At 41.4% G+C, this 21,270-nt stretch overlaps 1 protein-coding gene across 3 annotated transcripts in view; it reads right to left on the bottom strand.

Moving 5' to 3' along the window:
* The window catches only part of MAPK10 (mitogen-activated protein kinase 10), a 317,031-nt gene that overhangs the window by 276,809 nt on the left and 18,952 nt on the right, over window positions 1-21,270 (bottom strand). For all 3 annotated transcript variants that reach the window (XM_065597550.1, XM_065597549.1, XM_065597569.1), the window contains exon 2: window positions 19,808-19,912. The gene's annotated coding sequence lies outside the window, so the exon portion shown is untranslated. The remainder of the gene's footprint in view (window positions 1-19,807; window positions 19,913-21,270) is intronic.

Here is a 21,270-nt window from a genome sequence, read left to right as displayed (position 1 = left end):
TAATGTGAATGCAATTATGCTAGTATAGTTTATTCCCCTTCCCATACATGGACAAGTTATACAGTGTAAGTGTTCAGTTCCTATATTAAATTCATTCATTTATAACTTTGTTTTTAAGTTTAATGGCTATTATACATTCTTTATGTTCTGTTTTGATTAATAAACCTTGATCAAATACGAATTTCCCATGTTTGTACTCTAAACTATCCCCCCAAAAAACCAAAAACAAAAAACCAAAAACAAAAAACTAATTCACATTATCCATACCATAGTTCATTAGTTCAGTAACATAAATGTAAAACACATTTGTTAGTTTATCTATCCTGATGTTCTGACATTGGGACATGCCAGTGTTCTGTGGATTTATATTAGTTTGGTTTCATTTACTTTGGGAAGGGGAGGTCTTTAAAAAATTATTTTAAAAGGGAAAATAAACCAAAGGAAAAAATATTTCCCTGTCTCAGGTCATTTATTTTATCAAATTTGAAATGACTTACTGCCAATAGCCTGCATAATTTAAATTTTAAATGAAACTGTTAAGATTCAATCCTAGAATTGTAAAACTCAGCAAGGCTGCTAGTAACACCACTTGATTTGCACTATTCTATCTGTAACCCAAGAGGTTTCTTTTTCAAAGCAGAGATACCTAGTGGATGGGTTGAACCCTCTCATGAGGCAAGACATTCAAAATGGTTTTAAACAAGACTCAAAGTGAAGGATTACATGATTTAAGGGGCTGAGTAGATCCCAAGAACCAAGACATAATCGCAGCTGTGCATTCTTGGGCAAGGTACTTAAGCTCTCTGGGCCAGATCTTTAGCTTCTATAACTGGCATAGCAGAAATACGATTTACTCCAGCTGAGGATCTGGCTCCCTGTCTCTATTTCCACCCCTTAACAGGAGTATTGGGAGAATTAATCCATTCGCTCATTTCTGTAAACTGTTTTAAAAGATGGAAAGCAATACACAGTGGACACAGTAAACAAAAAGCCTCAAAATTGACAGCTTCAAGGTAACTGCCGTTATCCCAGAAACTTATTCCACATATAGAAGTTTAGTTACCACAGATACCTGCAGTCATAAACACCAAGTTTTAAATGGAATGCACTGTATAAATGTTGTATTATTAGCCATCAATGCTGTATTGTTAACCACCAAGTAAGTCTCCCTTTAAATACAGCAAGATTTAAAAAAATAAAATTTGTAATTCATCTTTCTATACCCTGGGTTCCTAAACTTGGGACACAGACACTCACACAGGTAACTTGCAAGTAGCTCAAGGACTGCATGTAATAATTTCAAAATTTGCATAATGCAATATTGGTTTGTACTTGAATCTTCCCTTACAGTGATAGAGCATTTGAATGTAATGCTTTCTGAGGGCGGGGGGGGGGGGGGGAATTGTCTTTTTAAGAAGTGTTTGCACAGCACTCAAGACATAGGCCTGGTCCCCACTAAGCCCCCACTTCGGACTAAGGTACGCAAATTCAGCTACATTAATAACGTAGCTGAATTCGAAGTACCTTAATCCGAACTTACCGCGGGTCCAGACGCGGCAGGAAGGCTCCCCCGTCGATGCCGCATACTCCTCTCGGCGAGCTGGAGTACTGGCGTCGACAGCGAGCACTTCCGGGATCGATCCGAGATCGACTGATCGCGTCTTAACCAGACGCGATAAATCGATCCCAGAACATCGATTGCCTGCCGCCGGACCCTCCGGTAAGTGAAGACGTACCCATAGATGTTGATCAACAACAAACGGGGGTTTGATCCTGATTGGGGCCTATTGGTGCTGCTGTAAGACAGATAGGATAGACAGAAATTTGTCACTTTTGTTGATGTATTAAAAACTGCACTTGACTGCCTTTGTCCTAAAGTTGTAGAGCAAGAGCCCACTCTTAAGGCCATGCATAGCCCTAGCAAATTCCAGTGGCAAAGCTATCATTACTTCACTTAGTAGAACCAGGATTCAATCCACCATTTCAAGTTCTGTGGAGCCAGTTTGCATTAGTTTAAATTTTGTTCTAAAATCACATTAACTGCTGTATCTCACTAAAAAAAAAAAAAAAAAAAAAAAAAAAAAAAACCACACACACCCAGATATTTCATTCACACAGCAGAAAGGAGAGGTGACCCCATAATCCCAAGGGACTGAACTTCTAACAGGCAAGAAAAGGCTGCTCTTTAGTACTCAGAAGGGTGGATGTGTTTCCCCTCCATGTCCTTCTCTTATCAATTCTGCTGATGCCTGAGCTTCCAACCAATTAGACAAGATGTGCAGCACTGGAATCCACCAACGATTGGCAGTTGGCAATGGTTTCAGGGGCTTTCTTTGGTCTCAGAGCGAAGAATGTTCCGAGGATGAGAGAAATGAGCTGTCGTGCCCTCAATATCTCATGTTTCGCCCCAGTCATTCCAATTTGCCAGCATTGGCTCTTCGAGTCTTTGGGGCAGAGAAACTGGACTGTAGAGGGAAAACTTCATGGCAGTAGAAGTGTTCTCCTCAGGCTGGCACTAAGCAGCATTGACAGTTGCACAGAAGAATATGCATCATCACAGACAAAACACCAGACAGCAGTGGCTGGTAAGAGTGAAGGAAAGACAGACAGCTTGTTTTTAAAATCTGTTCTCTTCTTTTTCAAACAAAAAGGAAAATTTCAAGGAGCAACTGCTGAATGAACAGACTATCAGGGTAAAACGGAGGGGAATAGGTTAAGTACTAGTGGCACAACAATCTTAGAAATGTTAGATTTAAGATTCAGTGAATCAGCTTGTATCAGTCTGTGTTGGGATCCTGCCTCCAGCAATGGCCAGTACTCAATGCTTCACAATGAGGAACTCAAAGCACTTTACAAAAGGTGGTTATAGGTATACTTTTTTTGATTGGGGAAGAAATGAAGCACAGAGGTTAAATGACTTGCTCAGTGTCGCACAAGTCAGTAGACAAGACAGGGATTGCAAGTAGTCATCAGAGTCAGATATATTCATGCAAAAACCTGAAGGAATTTAAGAATGAAGTGGCCAAGCTGCTGACAGAGATAGGTAGTCGTTCATTCAAGTCTGCTTTGGGGCACCAAATATTATAAGATACTTGAAGTGATCCTGGGAATTCCTAAAATAAGACTCTCTGGTATGTATCACAAACTGGAGTAAGTGGTAATTAAACAGTCAAAAAGTAACAGTGGGGAGAACCACAGATCCATAATAAAAACAATATGTGTTTAGTATATTTAATTGCACAGAGAAAACTATGTTAAAAGAACATTATGTTTGCAAAGTCAAGCATTCAAAAGATAGGAAATGCCAGCATTAAGGTTGCCAGTGCAACCTTTATTTGGCCCCTTTCTGCATATGGATTAGGATACAATCTCTAATTTCATGATTACATACTATTTTTTGCACTGTCTGTTCACACGTAGGAGCTGTGAGTGGAGAGAGCATGGCCGCCTACTCTGTGGGGATGGCACATACGGTCTGGACAGCATTAAGAATTCAGATGCTTAAGCATGCTTAGTGAGGACAGAATCTTTGGAGATTTTAGCACTTAGACTCTAGCAAGTCTAAACTGAGCATGCACAAAACATGGTTTTTCAAAGGCTTTTAACTACCAAATTTGGTAGATTTTCATCTGAACAGCAAGCCACATCTTTAGCACAAAGGCCACCCCCTGCCAAATGTCAAATCCCTGCTCAAAAACATTGGGGTGCTAGAAATGTCTACAGAAAAGGCTGCTATAATTTTTTTTTAAACACTAAAACAAAAAAAATTGTTCCTAGCCTCATTCTCAAATAGCTGAACCATTTTGGCTGAAATTAAAAACAATCAGCCCAAGGCAAACACTTGGCATGAAAAATTTCAGCCTAAATTGTTAAATTATAAGATGGTCTTATAATGGACAGTGTCAGTCAACTTTCATAATAGGCAGTGGTACCAGCCCTGCCTATAAAGATTTGGAAAAAGAGCTAGAGAGGTTATCTGCAAAATTTGCTGCAACATTATTTAGGTCAGTGAAGAATGAAGAAGCATATGTTCTGGTCTGGTTACCTCATCTCAAAAGAGACATACCAGAAATAGAAGGGGCCCAGAGATTGGTGACAAAAAACAACTAGAGACATGGAAAGACTTCTAAAGGATGAGAGACTGAAAAGATTAGTACCATTTAGTTTAAAGAGGAATCAAATAAGAAGGGATATAATAGAGGCATATAAAAGTAATTAATGATATATAGAGGTGGTAAATCAGGGATAGATATTTACCCTAGACTAAGTCTACATGGATTTAAATGTGCTGCCTTTAATTGTAAAAAAGGGTTTATGTAAACACCACAAAGTTGATTTGCAAGTTGGCAGAGAACTTGACCAGCTAGCTTTTAATTAGTCAGTGCTCAGACGACTCATCAGTGGGAAGCCCAGAGGAAACAGGCATCGAAAGTGAGGGAGTGAATATCTCCCTCGAACGTTTAACCCTAATTCTGAGGAGTTACAGGATTAGGGAGCAGTAGGATGGTTACCTGCCAGCCCCAGATTTCACCCTGAACAAAAAGAACACCGATCCTCAGCTGCTGCCCCATGGAAGTTACTTTACATCAGCCAAGGATCTTTGCCCATAACCTTTAATTATACACTACAACTGCCGATGGTGTAGCAGCCCCTGATGTAAAGCTGAGCAGAGTCTAACACTGGAAAGTTGCACAATGTACTATCAGCTCACCATCTTCTTCTCTGCATCAGCACCTCCACTTTTGTTACCTGCAGGTGTATAGCTGATAAACTTGCCTGCTCTGCTCTAACCAGTCAAAGACTATTTAGTGCATTCTCATGCTTCTGGGATTTAGTTAAAGCAAGTTAGAGGGCAAGGAGAAAGGATTTTTGCTGTGGGACACCTCTGACTGCTATTCAGTACAGGATGTATACCTGTAGAGGATGGTTCATTTGGTTAAGGCCTGCATATTGACGGAGACTCTTCCACATCAAAGAGGCAGGATTCCAGAGCTTTACTGCTTTGTGAACCATGCCTTGAACTCCTTTTCTATTCAACTCAGTCCACAGGGCCTTTACCAGATAATGATGTTGCCTGAAAAGCTTCTAATGAATGAATTGTTGGTCTGATGGGTAATCAGAAGACTGTCATGGTTTTATTGATGATGATGATTGTGGAGTACTTTGACCACTTACCCATAAAGAGCTATTAAAATCAATAGTAAAAACACCACACTAAGTGGGCTTCATAGGAGGCTACAAATGCTCCTATGAAAGAATGCTTAGTTATATACCTTCAAGTATTTAGAAAGGACCACCGCACAACAACCACCCACCCCTGTTCATTTCAATTGCTGCTGAGGTGCTCTTCAACAGAATGAAGTGGATGCTATTTGGGTTTGTCATTCTCATACCACAGGGCAATGGAATGATTGAGTGTAGTTCCTGCTCTACATGACACCGGACAGGGCTCTTTCCACTTCTTCTGGATACAGCTTAACAATCCTTGCCGGCCACTATCATCACAGCAAGGGGGCAGAACAAAACCAACAGGCAGGGGGAAAACAAGAGATATCACTCAAAAGAGATGCCAAATAGCTGTATTTATCAGACCCCAGCTTCCATAGAAGCCCTTATTTCAAGGAAGAAAAAAAATTGTTAATTGGTTTTATAATGGATTTTGAAGAGTCAAGCCTTCCGGGTTGACTATTAAAGTTTTGGTTGCTGGCCACAATATGCTACTTTGTATGAGCAGCCATGGATGGGATCCTCAAAGGTAGCTGTGCTTCATTGAGGACAATGGTGGTCCTTATCTCATGGAAAACTCAGCCACTAGACTTTAAAGAGAAGAACTGGTTCAATTCAGTCAGTATTCTTTCCGCACATTGTAGATAATCTTCTTATTGGATTGAGATGACACAGTTCTGTTCAACTGTTTTCTGAGATAACCTTTTTCTGGAAAGTTTAAAAGTGAAGTGCAACAGAAGGCAACACTACCATTGTCTGAATGAGCTGATCTAAAACCACTTAAAGTGTAGCCATGCTCTGAAAAGTCACCCCAAAAATGGTATAATCAGGTTCCCTATTTATTGTTTTACTAAAATGAGAGAGCGAGAACACACGCTCTCTGTTCAGAAGTGAAAAAAATATAAAATTTAACTTCCAGCCCTGCAAACTCAGCACAAGGCTTGAGAATCAAGCTGGATTCTTTTCTTTATATGCATCATCACCTGTAATAAACAGGTTATGCAGGCCAAGTTATGCCCTCAATTAAAGCTGTCAACTCCACAGTCCTCAAGTTACACCTTCATTGATATCTGTGCAAGTCCATTCCATCAGGTATAACTGATTGGCCCTATCATTAGGGCAAAGGGTTAACTTCCAACACTTGTACTTGCACTGAGTAGGGTCTTGCTCACCCCCAACCCTTGATAATTACAGATGCTGAGCGTGGCTCTCGAGTAGCACAGCGGCAGCCCGTGTGCTGGTGGGGAGCACAAGATGCATCCAGAGGGAGAGTCCAGTCCTGAAGAGTCCCACCACCTCAAAACTTTTCCCCCTTATTTTTACATTAGTAATAGAATGCCATGTCCCTTAAAGAAAACTTGTTAAGCAAGTAGTTTCAATGGTCAAGCAAGAGGCTTCCTTCTGATTATTGATTAACCAGGTGTGGGGTTTTCCCAGAGTTTGCAGCCTTGAGGCCCCAATAGACATTCCTGCTCTTCTAAAATGCATGTATCAGCAACTTCAACACAATTCTTATTAGGAAGGACGCAGGGCCAAGCTGCCCTGTCTGTGGCACCACAAAACGCCCTCCCCTCTGCCTTGGTCAAGCTGAGTTTGCTAAATGGCCACTTTATGGCCTGCTGACTTGGCTGCTTTTAGCAATAAGCCATTGTGATTTCAGGCACTTTACTGGTTTGCCAAAATCTCCCCCTACAGTTCCACTAGATCTGTAGCTACCTCTGTGGCTTTTCTAAGCAGAGTTCCTCTGGCTGACATCTGTAAAGCGGTCACTTGGACTTCCAAACACACATTTGTTAAGCATTATGCCCTTACTCAAGGCCCTCTCACTGATACACAATTGGGCAGAGCTGTACTATCTACCGCATTCCTACCAGATCCGAAGTCCCTACCTCCTTGAGGTACACTGCTTTTAAGTCACCTGGAGTGGAGCATTCATGGGGACATCTCTCTCTCTTGAAGAGGAGGTTATGTACTCACCTGTGCAGTAACTGACTTTCTTCGAGATGAGTGTCCCTGCGGGTGCTCCACTACCCACCCTCTACTTCGGAATTGGGGTAGCCTCTGTTGTAGGGAAGGAACCGAGGAGACCGGTCGCACACGCGTACTATTAAGGCACACTCAGCACATGGGGCAGGCTCTGCGCATACGCGACCGGTACGAGTACTGCAGTCAAAATCTCCAAGCGAAGGCACAGGGATGCACCAACACCTGGAGTGGGAGCATCCACAGGGACATCTCTCGAAGAAGAGTAGTCTGTTTCAGCCTATTTCACACCCAACTCCAGTCAGGTAAACACGCAGACCAAGATCTCCCTCCAATGCCCTGTTTGTATAGCTACAACCAGTCAATTGTGATTCTTCTTGAGTAGTCTCGATGAAAAATGGCAGATCAATGGGACTGCTCAAGGAGAACAATACTATTCAACATATGGGTGGCTCAGAGAGACACTCAGGATTTTAATAAGTTTTAAACTCTGCTTTTTCAATACCTGGACACCAGTGTGTCACAAAGGCAAATTTTGCCTCTAGCAACCTCAAGAATGAATGGTCACAGCATACTACTTGTACTGTAGGGGTCTTCCTGTAATTGATATTGTTCAGATCCTTTAATCTTTCTATATCTTGTCTTATGGGTAGAGCTAGTTTTGTGAACTATATCTGATGTTTATCTGGTCTTCTGCACTGTATCACATTATATGAAGTTGCACCAGATTAAATGATTATGATGTAACCTTATCTACCCATATGCAGTATCACACTGGCCATATGTTGTCAGAGAAAGTAAAAGGGACATGTTTGGAGGGGGGAGGAGAAAAGGGGTGCCAGATGACAATTAAAACAGACCTTGGGAATCTGTCCCATGCCCTCTTCCTCTGAACCCACTTATTAGTTCATTTTGAAAACAAGTCAGTAAAGAGAGTGTGGAAATATGGGAGGCTGATATGTGAAAACTGACTGCTCATGAACATGGAACATAATTGTGAATAATGATCTAAATACATTCCAAGGGGCAGGGACACTGATTTAGGTGATCTGAAGATCCATGTGGTAATGCCTGATTCAGTTTTTGTCCTGGTCTCATTCTAGGTTGTCAAGGAGCAAGAATGTTCTAAAGAGACTGCTTCATGAAGGAAGTGCCTCAAATTACACAACAGAGAAACCTCCAGGAGACTAGAAAGTGGGAATAAAAGCCACCAAAACCAGTCCAATCTAATCGCCCTTGACCTAAGAGATGGTCATCTGTGGCCCCTCTTATTTTACTCCCTGTCCCCATAATACCTCAGCACCCCAGACATTAAAGTACTATTATTTCCATGTTACAGATGGGTAATTGGGGCACAGGTTAAGTGACTTTCCCCAGGAACACACAGGAAGCCTGTAGCAGGGCCAGGGAATGAGTCCCAATCTAGTGTCTTTTTTTTTTTTTTTTTTAAATGAAAAGCCTGATCCACAATTAAAACCATGAAAGTACAGTGCAGGAAGGCTTTCAGGGCTCCATCAGGGCCACGATGGATGTAAACTATTGGGGGGAAACATACAAGGATAGGAATCATGTTACAGTATGGCAGTAACTACATTAATACCTGCATTAAGGTACTCAATGTGCCGCATGAACCAGATATTTTCAGAAGCCTCAACAGCCCCAGTCTGAGCCGGCTGCTCACACAATAAAGCAGCATTCATTATGCTTCTCTCCTCAGGAAACCATCCTGAATATTAATCACTGCAAATGCTTTACTGTTAAGATAAACTTCAATGCAGTGATCACTAAACTTTAAAGCAATACTTCACTTAAAAAAGCCTGTATTCCCCTTTCCTAATAAGAAAGGAATATATATTATTGACCAAACTGTTCAGCCTCCTGCACAGTAGGGAACATTTAAAAAGTTAGAGGGGGGGGGGGGGGGAAAGCGTTCACTGTTTGCCAAGATACTCCAATGTACATTTTACATCTCACATTATATAAACTCTTCCCACAAAGACATATCTTCAGTTCGCAAGCATACATGTTTAGAGCATTGTAATACGTATCTGTCTGCTCAGAAGTAATTTGTTTATTGCCCACAGTGGAACGTGCTTCTAGTGAACTCTGATACAAGGAAATTCTAATATATTAATTAGAATCAAAGAAGCAATATGATTGCCAGTTGCACCAGTCTAATAAAGGAGTAATTTGACTTCAGAGTAGTCTGATTAAGCCTGTATAATCAGAAGTATCTATGCCAAAGTCCTGATTTGTTGCAGTGTATTCAAGTGCGCAAATTTTAGTTTTGTTTATAATGAGCCCTACACTTACTGGACCATATCCGGAACTCCTAACTCAAGATGCCCTCAGAAAGTAATAGGAGTTTTGCCAAAATGCGGTCAGTAAAAAATGGAGTAAGTACCTTAAGATTTCTCACACAGTGAAAGTTCTGTGATTTCCTTTTTCCACATTAAGAAAACTCCACTTGTTTCCCCCCCACAAATCAGTTATGCTATCTTTTTTATTATTGTGAATCCAATTTGCATTAATTAAAATGAGTTTATTTCTTTACATTTCTAAAGGATGTATTTTAGCAAATATGCAGTTCCACATGAACCTACAGATACAATAAATACATAAAATATGTGCTGTAAGCTAGAATTATCTATGTCAAAACTGAGCCAGGTTCTTAGACCATGCTAAGGACAGAATTTAGCCCTAAATATGTGGCAGAAAGTGACAGGAAACCATTATACATTCCTAATGCTGCAACAGCCATGGTGCAGTTCCAGCAGGAAGGAGGAAGAAGAGAGATGAAACCAAGTCTGGATTATTCCTAAAAAAGGGAAGAAGAGAAGAATGTAAAGGAAGATTGCCACTTTTTGGCAATGTGAGAAAGCAAGTGGGGAGAAGAGGTGCTGTCAGGATCACTTCCTTTTCCTCCAGTTACTACTGAGAGATTATTTATCCAGATGATACTCTTCTCACACCAGCTCTTCTCTGTTTGAAATAGAACTGTCAAATGAGGGTTTCTGTCTTGGGCCACGTAAATTGCAAAAACAACCCCCTCCCCCCATTTGCATCAGAGAGGCACCATCTCCCTGGAGATCATCTCGAGCGACCCAATAGCTACTCAAACTGGGTAGATTTATGGATTTTGCCTGATAGAAGGCAGTTGGGTAGTCACATCAGTATTAGCTGGCCCCTTACGCAGAAAAACTGTCCCTCGCAGAACCCATCTGCGCCCGCAGGTTCTGAAGGCACGGGGTACTGCTGAGGACTCCTTTCTGTGGAGATGGCTGGTCAAGGATTTGATGCTATAGGGACAACATAAACACTGAATTCTAATGACACTACACTCTGTCCCCGAGAATATTTTTATTTTTAGTAAATGCCTAGACATTTTAGAGACTTCTTAGGAGTTTTTGCTTTGTCTTAAATGGTGTTTCTAATCAATTTCGGAGTGAAGTATGAAATATTTTGTGCTGGAAGATAAGCTGCAGTGTACATTTTCTATGCAGGTTCCATTTTGCCTTTAAAATTCCTCCTCAAACAACTTCTGGGGGTTAGTGGGAAAAGTGTGCATTTGATATTTGGGGGGGGGGGGGAAGAATACCACAATTTATGTAGCAAGTCTAAAAGTAAAATGGAAACATACGTGTGTCGGAAGAAACAGATGGATTGTGAAGTTTATCTAGTGTTCAAAGCCCATTCATTTGGTATCTACTATATGGAAATTAATTTCCATCACAGATTTACAAAAGCAGCTTTGTAAAACAGCCATGTGTTCCTTTACCAGTGGACTATATATATTGATTTTCAGAGCATTACACTCAAGGCTGAAATGAATTTTTCACATGGCAGCAGCTTCTTATATTCACCTTTCCCCTCTGAGAGTTTAGAATTGTCAAGTGGTACCTCTATCTGATTCAGTACTGCAGGTATTAGACAGTTGTGTATTCAAAGTTACATATTTTTACCTGGTGAAAGGAAATTGAAGAACCTGACAATTTCCTGTGAGACATTGTTTAATGGAGAAAAGACAGACATCTGGACTGAAGATTGGTTTTGGTTAACAGGTACTTCTTTGCTATATAAATTTCCCTGTTTAATCATCCTGAGAGACCTGTGGCCATGTGTCTACGGTGTAGTGTCATAATCCTTATTGAAATAGGCTTAAAAAAAAAAAAAAAAAAGCCCACCACATTCAAGGCACCTCTAAATATTTAGCTGTGTAAATAAAAGAAGATATTGTAGTTCACATTGTGTACAAAGACTTAAAAAGTTGTATGGGTAACCTGCTTACTAGAAATTTCCATTTACACTATAGTACAAATAAAAGAGCACCAACACTATACGAGGTTAAGCATGATTAACACCTCCACATTACACATACTTTAACAGGCACATTAAGAAGATGACAACTCATCTCCAGTCCACCACAGATCTCTGATTTAGTTTTCCATCTTCCTAGTTGCTGAGGACCTCAATCCAAGTCCAGCTCTACTGCTTTCCCCTACTCTCCTCACCCTAGCCTCCAGTCCCACCTCTAGCATGGCAGTGCTCTACACCTGCCTTTCACACCACAGACACCACTCATACTCTACTGGCTAGGTGTCCACCCTGTGAATTATATTTAAGTTCCCTCCACCAATACCTTTAAGGTTCCATGCATAAATACTATTTACAGTGTTCCTTGTATTGTCAGCCCTCTCTACAGGGCCTGAGAGGGGACGGTCTCCCTTCTGAGAGCGCTCTCTGAATCTAGGCTCAGCTACCCGGCTCTTCCCACCCTGCATTTCCCTGATGTGCCTTTTTAATCAGTGCTTAGCTGGTGAGCTAATTAAGTCTCTAGCACCACCAGCCTGTTTAGATAACTACATCCCATCAGACCACTGGGGGGTGGGGGACGCTAATTAGTGCCACAGTGATCAGAGTGCTGGCTCACATGATAGCTCTCAGAACTATCTCTGTCACACTACCATTTTGCTCCATTCTTTCTAACCTCATATTTATCCATTTCTCTCTCCTGTTCCATTTGAAATACCCCCTCCAGCTTAAAAACATTGAAACAGCAGTTGTACATACAGCAGCAAACCCGCATAACTGTAAATTCATGGACACACATACACACACACCCTGGCTTTCTCCCTTCTCCTTGGTTGTTGCTCATGTGTTGCATCAGTTGGTTTAAACTTAGACTGCAAATCCTTTGGGGTAGGGACCATGTCTTTCATTTGTTCTTTAAAACAGCTGATCCCACAGAAATAATTGTGTTGAGTTCAATGGGCATTGAATGAGGCCTCTAAATCACCTATTCCAGGCAGGTATCAGAGGGGTAGCCGTGTTAGTCTGAATCTGTAAAAAGCAACAGAGGGTCCTGTGGCACCTTTGAGACTAACAGAAGTACTGGGAGCATAAGCTTTCGTGGGTAAGAACCTCACTTCTTCAGATGCAAGACTAGAGTTCTATACTTGCATCTGAAGAAGTGAGGTTCTTACCCACGAAAGCTTATGCTCCCAGTACTTCTGTTAGTCTCAAAGGTGCCACAGGACCCTCTGTTGCTTATTCCAGGCAGTTTATTAATTACTGCCAATCTTCACCCTCGAGTATATCATTAATTCTGTACATATGGGGAAATTACTGGATAGTGTTTCATGACTAGATTTTCAGGACTGTTGAGCACCCAGTAACTCCCATTGACTTTAATGAGACTTTTAGGGGCTCAGCAAAGCTAGTGGAAAGTGTATGGGAGATTGTGATTCAGACATTCAGAAGAGACAAACTTCCCCTTTTAAAGCCAGCTCTAGAGTTCTATACTTATGCAAATATAGTTGTGGCCAGGTTTTCAAAAAAGTTATCAGCATGAGTCTCCTGTTCTTTGGAATAGCACCTAGCACCATGGGATCCCCAGGACTCGGGATCCCAGGTGCTACTGCAATACAGACCAATAATTTTATAACCTTACCTATTTCCCACCAAAAACACCAAGGATAAAAATAGGAAAAAAATTATTTTATTGGTTTTCAAAACTAAATATCAGCGTCAAATATCCTAGGCATGTTATATGTATTTGGGACTTGCATGTTCTGGTAGGCGTTGTAAAACCATTGACTATCATTTATCAATATAATAAGTGCCTCATGAGAAGAATTAGCAAGTGATTGTATAAAGGATTAACAAGGGAATGGAGGGCCCAGGCCATGCCACTGTTTTAACAATAGTTTTTGTTCTCATTTGTTTGCAATACTCAGTTGGTTGAAAAATATTTCTCCCCCTACACTATCAGTTTTGTCCTCATATTGTAAGGTCTTTACCCCCCCCCACCCTCCACACACAGTTTGCTCACGGGGAGCTGAAATGAATAAGACTGAGTGTCCGCCCCCTATTCTCACCCCTCCTCCCCCTTTAATTACTTACAATAGATGGATACCATCAGAAATGGAATAAACACCTCTTAAGGAATAATGGGCTGCACCCTCCGCTGGTATAACCAGCACGGCTCCATTGAGAGGAAGGTAACTATAACGATGTACACCAGCTAAGAATCTGGCCCAAGGTTGGTTGGTTTTCTTCAGTTGCTAGGTCAGCAGGGGAAGTACATAACAGTGTCTTTGGTATTTGGTTTTTGTTTTTAAGTTGCTCAACAGAGCAACTGATTGATAAGTGAAAGAGGAATCTGAATGTAACTTTTTTAAGATGGTCAAGTTGCAAACCTAAACTGCCTTCTAGCATGCCTAGAAATAATGTAACACAGAAGTGAAAAAAATCTGCAAGAGCCTGTCATCTAATGGTCAGAGGAAAGGAGGGTGAGCCTGCTTCTGATCCTTGCTGAGCCACTGGCCTTGAGTGAGTTACTTAACTCTGTTTTACAGCTGGCACAGTCAAGAAATACAGGCTTTCTGAAAACCAGATGCTGTCTGGGAGCTAAGGCTCCCAGAAAAAAAGAGAAAGAAAAAGAGAGAGAGAGAGGAAGGAAATTACAAAATGCAATAAAGAAAAATCTGGAGTTAAAACTTCTGAGAGCAGTCCTCCTCTGGGAGGATTAAATTTGTTAATTTTTGCTTTGATAAGTTTGTATCACAACCTTTAATTTGTTGCCATTTGATTAGGAGATTGCATTTCCATACTTACTGTCCTCGTCAGCCACAACAGACATGAAGCAAGTGTTGCATTTCACACACCATTACTTTAACCAAATGCACATGTATAGCTTTAACTCATGTCAAGAGAGTTGCACCCATGTGTTTGCAGAATTGCAGGCTATACCAGTACTTTCTATGGATAATTTTGACTACATGACTGAGATCAGACTGTCCACGTGGCTGGATCAGGCTGTGCATATGCAGGCCCCTGCATCCACACAGAACTCCTTTTAGGTCATTGTTTGACTTGACCTCAATAGGCTTGTGCATGGGCCAGGGCCGGCTCCAGGCACCAGCCTGGCAAGCAAGTGCTTGGGGCGGCCACTCCAGAGAGGGACGGCACGTCCAGGTATTCGGCGGACGGTCCCTCACTCCCGCTGGGAGCAAAGGACCTCCCGCCGAATTGCCACCACAGATCATGATCGCAGGTTTTGGGGGGGGGGGGGGTTGGGGGGGGGTGCTTGGGGCAGCCAAAACCCTGGAGCCGGCCCTGGCATGGGCACAGGGATCTACCAGCTCAAGGTAGGATCAGAGCCTATTTTTGCAAGCTTTAAAATCACCTACACTAGTAAGTGTTCCCATTTTTATCTATTTAAGATAATTTTTAAAGATGCCTTCTTAACAGCCAGGTTTCATTTAACACGATCAAAGCAGCACAGCCAGACGACAGATTTTGAACAGAGGATGGGAGGGATCAAAATGACTTCCGCAGACCTTCCTAAGCACATGGTACAGACTCAGTCAAACAGGGATCCAAAATTAATACCATGTAAATTCAACCACTGACTACCATCAATCCCAGTTTCAGACTCGACATTCAGAATACAATGCAAAAAACAGCCCTTGGAAATGTCATGACCATCCCTATACTATAGTGTGAAATATTGTGCCCAAATTGGACAACATTGTGCTGATGCAAAAAGACTGACAGAAGACAGTCTGCAGTCATGAAAACTCAGTTACAAAAAAACTCAAGTATTTTAATCTTGCAAAGATTTTTGCAAAAGATTAAGTATCAACTCTGAGTTCTGACAAAATAGCAATATTCTGAAACACTGTCACCTTGTGGCAGTCCTTAGGTGATGTTCTGTATTTCTGCACTGAGTTAATGAAACCCTGTCTTTCTGCAGCTCTCATTCAAGGCAAGTGAGGCAAAGCTTCTAGGTAAATCAGTGGGAGTTGTGTCTGATCCCCACCTCCAGCACAAGGACTGCAGGATTTGACCGTGTACCTCATTAGCTCTTTTAGCTTTCATTCTTATTGCCTCATTATTTCTATTTTTCTATTTATACTTGCAGTATATTAGTTTCGTGTTGTATGTACTTTCTCTAGCATTAGATTTGTTATCCCTTTCCCCTGGGGTGAGAGGAGGAAATGAATTTTCCTCAGAACACTATAGGTACAGCAGGAATAATCTGTCAGAACTGAATACAAATCCATTGCTTCCCCTCCCCTCCTCGTCTGTTGAAGAGTGGTGATGCAGATTCAAATGCCAATTCTACATGTGTATAATGTGATACAAATCCTTAATTAAAATGAGCTTTTGAATATTGCAAGTTATCACTCTAAAGCAAATCATAAAATGAGAAAGAAGCCCTGATTTTTTTGTTGCTATTGTAGACATAAGGTGTGTGCATTAATGTATAGCAAAACTTCACTTTCTAGAGACACACATTCCCAGTTAGCAGAATAAAGCTTTGATAAAATGTATTTTAAAATAATGATAAATCATACATAAATCTCACACTCATCCTTATCTGTCCGTTCAACTCTCCCTACCCCTTTCTCTAGGAGGTTAAAGCAGGCCATCAAAAGCCACTTTATTAGCTTCCTTACCCCCTACTCATTCACGGTCAAATTCTAATCCAGTATCTGCCTTTTCCATTCCATGAAGGCTACTGTCACTAAAGTCTCAACTGAACTCCTGACTATGCCTCAAAGCCTAAATTCCATCCTCCTTGACTCCTAGATCTTTGTGCAGCCTTGGATATGATTGACTGCACCCTCCTGCTTGACAGCCTGTGCACCACTGGCTTCCATGATACCATTGTTTTAGTTTTACCTCTGCAGCTTTTCTTTCACCGTCTTGTCAACTTCTCCTCCTCTCCCTGTCTCCTCTTCGTTGGAATCTCTCTGGCTTGGCTCCCGCCATATCTTATCTTTGGGTGACTTCATCTGAATTAATTTAACTATTACACTCAGAATTATTTCTCCATTCTGGAAATCTGTCTCGCCATCATATCAAGCTCAATTAAAAATGAGCTCATGGACATTCATCCCAAATCCTTTCTGCTACCCTTGTCTCATTAACTGCTCATAGTACCACCATCCTTATGCCATGCAAGCTTGTAACAAGCAGCCACCTCCAAGTTCTCCCTTTCCTATCACCCCCCATCCAGGATGTGAAAAAAAAAATATTCCTCTTTCACAATGCTATTCTTCCCCCTTCCTTCCTGTTCCAATGGCACTCATCTCCTACCACAAATCCTGCAAATGCCTCCACTGACACCCTTTTGATACTAACCTCACCCCCATTCCATCTGTTCAAAATGCTGCTGCCATAAGCCATACCTCAGCTATCATGCCAACCACCTCCCCTCCTCCCAGCTGAGTCATTAATGCCAGGTGGCACTGAGCATGAAGTGCAAGCTTTTTGCCCTTACTTTTGAGATCCTAAATCATGCAGCCCCTCTCTCCATTTTGGCTTTCCTTACTTTCATTCTTCCCAAACCCTTTTTTGTTCCATTAGTGCAGGGTCTCAAAACTACCAACATGCTTTCCTCCATACTGCCCCTTTGGCAAGTTTCAAGCCTTGCCTCACTGAAATACTCCTCGGGACACATTTCTGCAATATCCCCTGGAAAAACCAAGTGTGTTTAAAAACAACAACAAATCAAGAGCCCATCTAACTCACCAAGCCATATGTATATATCATCCCACCTCCCTGTCTGCAGCTAGAGTTTGTTGATGGCCACTGTTTTGCATATCAGAACTCCCAGGACCCTTTTCAGTCTAGATTTGTTTTCCATAATATGAAGACTGTTAATGACCTATTTTCCTCGGATCACAGATTCAAGTAAGTGCAGGACTGGAAGGGACCTCAATAGGTCAACTAGTCCAGTCTCCTGCTCAAGGAAGGACAAGTCATAGCTAGACCATTCCTGACAGGGGTTTGTCTAACCGGTTCTTAAAAACTTCCCATGACAGATTCTACAACCTACCTAGGCAATTTGTTCCAGTGCTTAACTACCCTGACAGGAAGTTTTTCCTAATGTCCAATCTAAGCCACCCTTGCTGCAATTTAAGCCCATTGCTTCTTGTCCTATCCTCAGAGGTTAAGAACAATTTCTCACCCTCCTCCTTGTAACAGCCTTTTATGTACTTGAAAATGTATGTCCCTCTTAGTCTTCTCTCGTTCAGACTAAACAAATGCAATTTTTTCCATCTTTCTGCATAGGTCATGTGTTATAGACCTTTAATCATTTTTGTTGCTCTTCTCTGGACTTTCTCCAATTTGTCCACATCTTTCCAGAAATGTGGCACGCAGAACTGAATACAGTACTCTAGTTCAGGCCTTATCAGCATGGAGTAGAGTGGAAAAATTACTTCTCATGTCTTGCTTACAACACTCCTGTTAATACATCCCAGAATTATGTTTGCTTTTTTGACAACTCATATTTAGCTTGTGATTCACAATAACACCCAGATCCCTTTCTGCAGTACTCCTTCCAAAGCATCCTTCTTCCCAATTGACCTGATCTTCCTTTGATGCTATTATTAAAATTATTTCAATAGCTATTATTCTTCAGTGCCTTGCACACGCAGCCAGGGCCTCTAGCACTTTCCTTCAATGAAAAAGTAACACGGATTGGAATCCCACTTTTAGGGTGGGGGGGGGGTTCTGTTTGTTTTTAAACACACACATTTCTGGTAGATGATTTATTACTTCCCTTCATCCCCTCTATTATGGAATGACTCAGTCCAGCTCTAACCTTCTCTTCCTCCATTTTCTCCCTCTGGGATCTCCAGGCTAATCTCATACTAAGATATGTTATGAATGACATTCAATTACTGGCCAGATTTACCACTGCATTATCAGTTTTATGTTGTTGTAACCCTACTAATTTCAACAGAGCTATGCTGACATAACTTTGCTGTAATAGAGAGCAAATCCACCCCTCCATATCCCTGCACGTGCCCTCCGAACACACAGATTTACATCAGTCTTCCTCCCTTGATTACATTCAAGCTCCTGCATCTATTTTGCACATCACCCATGTCTAGATGCATCGTAACTTTCTATTACTGAATTTAAAGATTGAATCCATTCAAGGTAAATAGTCTTCTTGGTCTCATCTGCCTTTAACTCCATGACTGGTTGCTTTCACTCTGATCTCCATTTCCCCAAGGGTAGAAAACTTGGATCATCCTAGACTTTGTTCCTTTTCCCTCCCCAGCCCCAACATCTGCCTTTTCTCTACTTTTGCTCATTAATAAGAATGTTCTGGAGGCAGCCATTAACCTACCTCAGTTGAAAATGTTACTCATACCTTAATCACTTCTCTTCAGGCCCAAGGCAATTCTGAATTTGATTTCTTCCTAAAATCCCTGATCTCTAGGTTGGGGGGCTGAGGGGCTCCCTGAATCTGCAGCTAGAGCAAACTACTCTGACTCCAAAAAGTGGCTCCATGACATCCTCCGCACCCACCAGCTTCACTGGCTTCCCCATGTCAGAGAAATCAACTTAGGACATTTATGAAAGTTTCAAAAAACAGGATTGTTATTTTCTGCTATTTGGGCCTTATTGTTCACCCACTCTGCTCCTCCACTTTGCCTCTCCTCTCCATTATGCACAGCTAGTGGGCATTCCTTTACTTGCATTGATCCCACCAATACTGTGGGTCACACTCTTCAGTTCTCAGGTTTCCTTCTCTCTTTAGTTTTACTTTGACTCTCTGTAGAGTATTGGAGACATTGCGTATCAAGTCCACTACATACAAATACCTTGTATTTTACTGATTTAACAACAAAAGACACCTTCTGACAACAGTATGTTCAAGAGAGAATAACTTTACAGGATGTCTTCATCTTGTCAGTAGAATGAAAAACATCAGAACAGACTTTTGATGAATAGAAATCCCATTTGCAGAGCAGAGAGCCATGATTTCTCATAAATGTCCAAGAAAGCTTAGATATTTTTGGATAAATGCCACATTTAACATACACAACATCCAGAAAAGTATTCAGAATAAATTGTACTAACCCTCATTTTAAGTGATGGTATTTTTCTGATAGCAAGACAAATGAATATTTTAGGAAAACATATTCCCACAGTCCAATACATTAAGCAGAGCACTAGTTTGTTCCTAAGGTGTGTGTACTCGGAGTGTGAGCTAGTCATGAGTTTTGGGGCTTTGGGTTTTAGTTTGTTTTTTGCTATTATCCTTTACTGAGTGTACAGAGTATCTTACCTCTCCATTAACAGGTACAACCATGCCTCCGTTTCCCTCACTGGCCCACAGTCTCCTTCTGCTGGTAGGTTGGCTTACTCTTTGCCTTCCAGGGTATGCAGCCATCTAAACAGAAAACACCAGTCAGTCAAAGATTCTCCCCAGTGCTGAAGCTTTACAAATAAACAGTCATTTGTCCTTTGGTTACAGGGCTGCCCATTCACACACCCTCTTCCTGGGGACACTGCTGAGGCATAGGGAAGCATGTACCTTCCCTGTACTACAGGCACTAACAGCAAGACTCTAGCAGTGTGGCTATGGCCCATCTGCTTCCGGTTTAAACTTCCACTTAATCCTTTCCTCAGGACTACTTGCAACATAGCCCAGCTTCCCCAGCTCTTAAGTCTCCAGCCCAGATCTTCCACAGGCATCATCAGCAGATGGCAATTAAAGTAAAACAAAGACTTAGCCAAGAGTCTCATTTCAGTCCTATCAACCCTCCAGGACCTCCAAGTCTCAGCTCAGCTTAGCTTCCAGCTTGTAAGCAAAAAACCCACCTCCTACAAGTACAAAGAGGTGCTTCCTTTTCAGGCTTCAGTATGTGCCTTCCTGAACCCAGATGGAAACTCTTTCCTTAATTGGCAAGCACAGGTGGTTCTGGGGGCAGGGTAGGTCATCTGCCTGGCTCTCTCTGCAGAAAATTCTCCTTTCCTGCCTAAGCATGGTTAGCTCATCACAATGGTCTTTAAAATTCCTTCTGCATTATAGGAACTGTAATATTGCTTAGTGGAATTCACTCTGCAGTGACAGGATAGAAAGGACTGTACAAAGAAATGCTTCAAACAACTTATTTTTCCATTAAGAGGAGAATTCTGCATACAAAATTGAGTGTTAAAACAATAAGTATGTGCACCACATTATTTAACTCACTGATTAGTCTCTTAAATTATAATGTGTGGAATATGTATTCATTTCCATTGTAAGTGTTACGACATTACATGCCCTAAAGATTTATAGTTCCATTGGAATTAGGCAACTGCAGATTTTTTTTAAATGCTGTTAACAGTTCAAAAGTAGCAGATTGCTTGCAAATGGATGGAAAAATCTAAGTTAGTTAGGGCCTGACCCCAGTCAATGGACTCTTATTTCAGTGGCATTTGGAACGGGCCCTTACTGCACATTATATGCAGGAAATGCACTTTTCCTCCTAGAAGCAGCTCCAGACACTATTTTTTCCCTTAGAAACAGTTTAGTATCCAAGGGGGATTGATATCTTCTGCAGATGGAACACTTATAAAGTTAAAAAGGCCATAAAGGGAGGTTGTCAATGAAAATAAGTGAGTGCTGAACTAAGTGAGTGCAGCCACTAGTAATTTCCAGTTTAACTCAGCAAGCTGACTTTCCATACATGGCAGAAACCTGGCAGTCTTCAGAACTGGAAAGAAAGGACGTTTCTTCTTCAATTCTTTGATTCCATTACCTGA

Source organism: Chrysemys picta, chromosome 5 (assembly GCF_011386835.1).
Source record: "Chrysemys picta bellii isolate R12L10 chromosome 5, ASM1138683v2, whole genome shotgun sequence".
In the NCBI taxonomy this organism is placed as follows: domain Eukaryota; kingdom Metazoa; phylum Chordata; order Testudines; family Emydidae; genus Chrysemys; species Chrysemys picta.
Note: the sequence above shows the minus strand (reverse complement) of the source record. Positions and strands in the feature narration are given on the sequence as shown.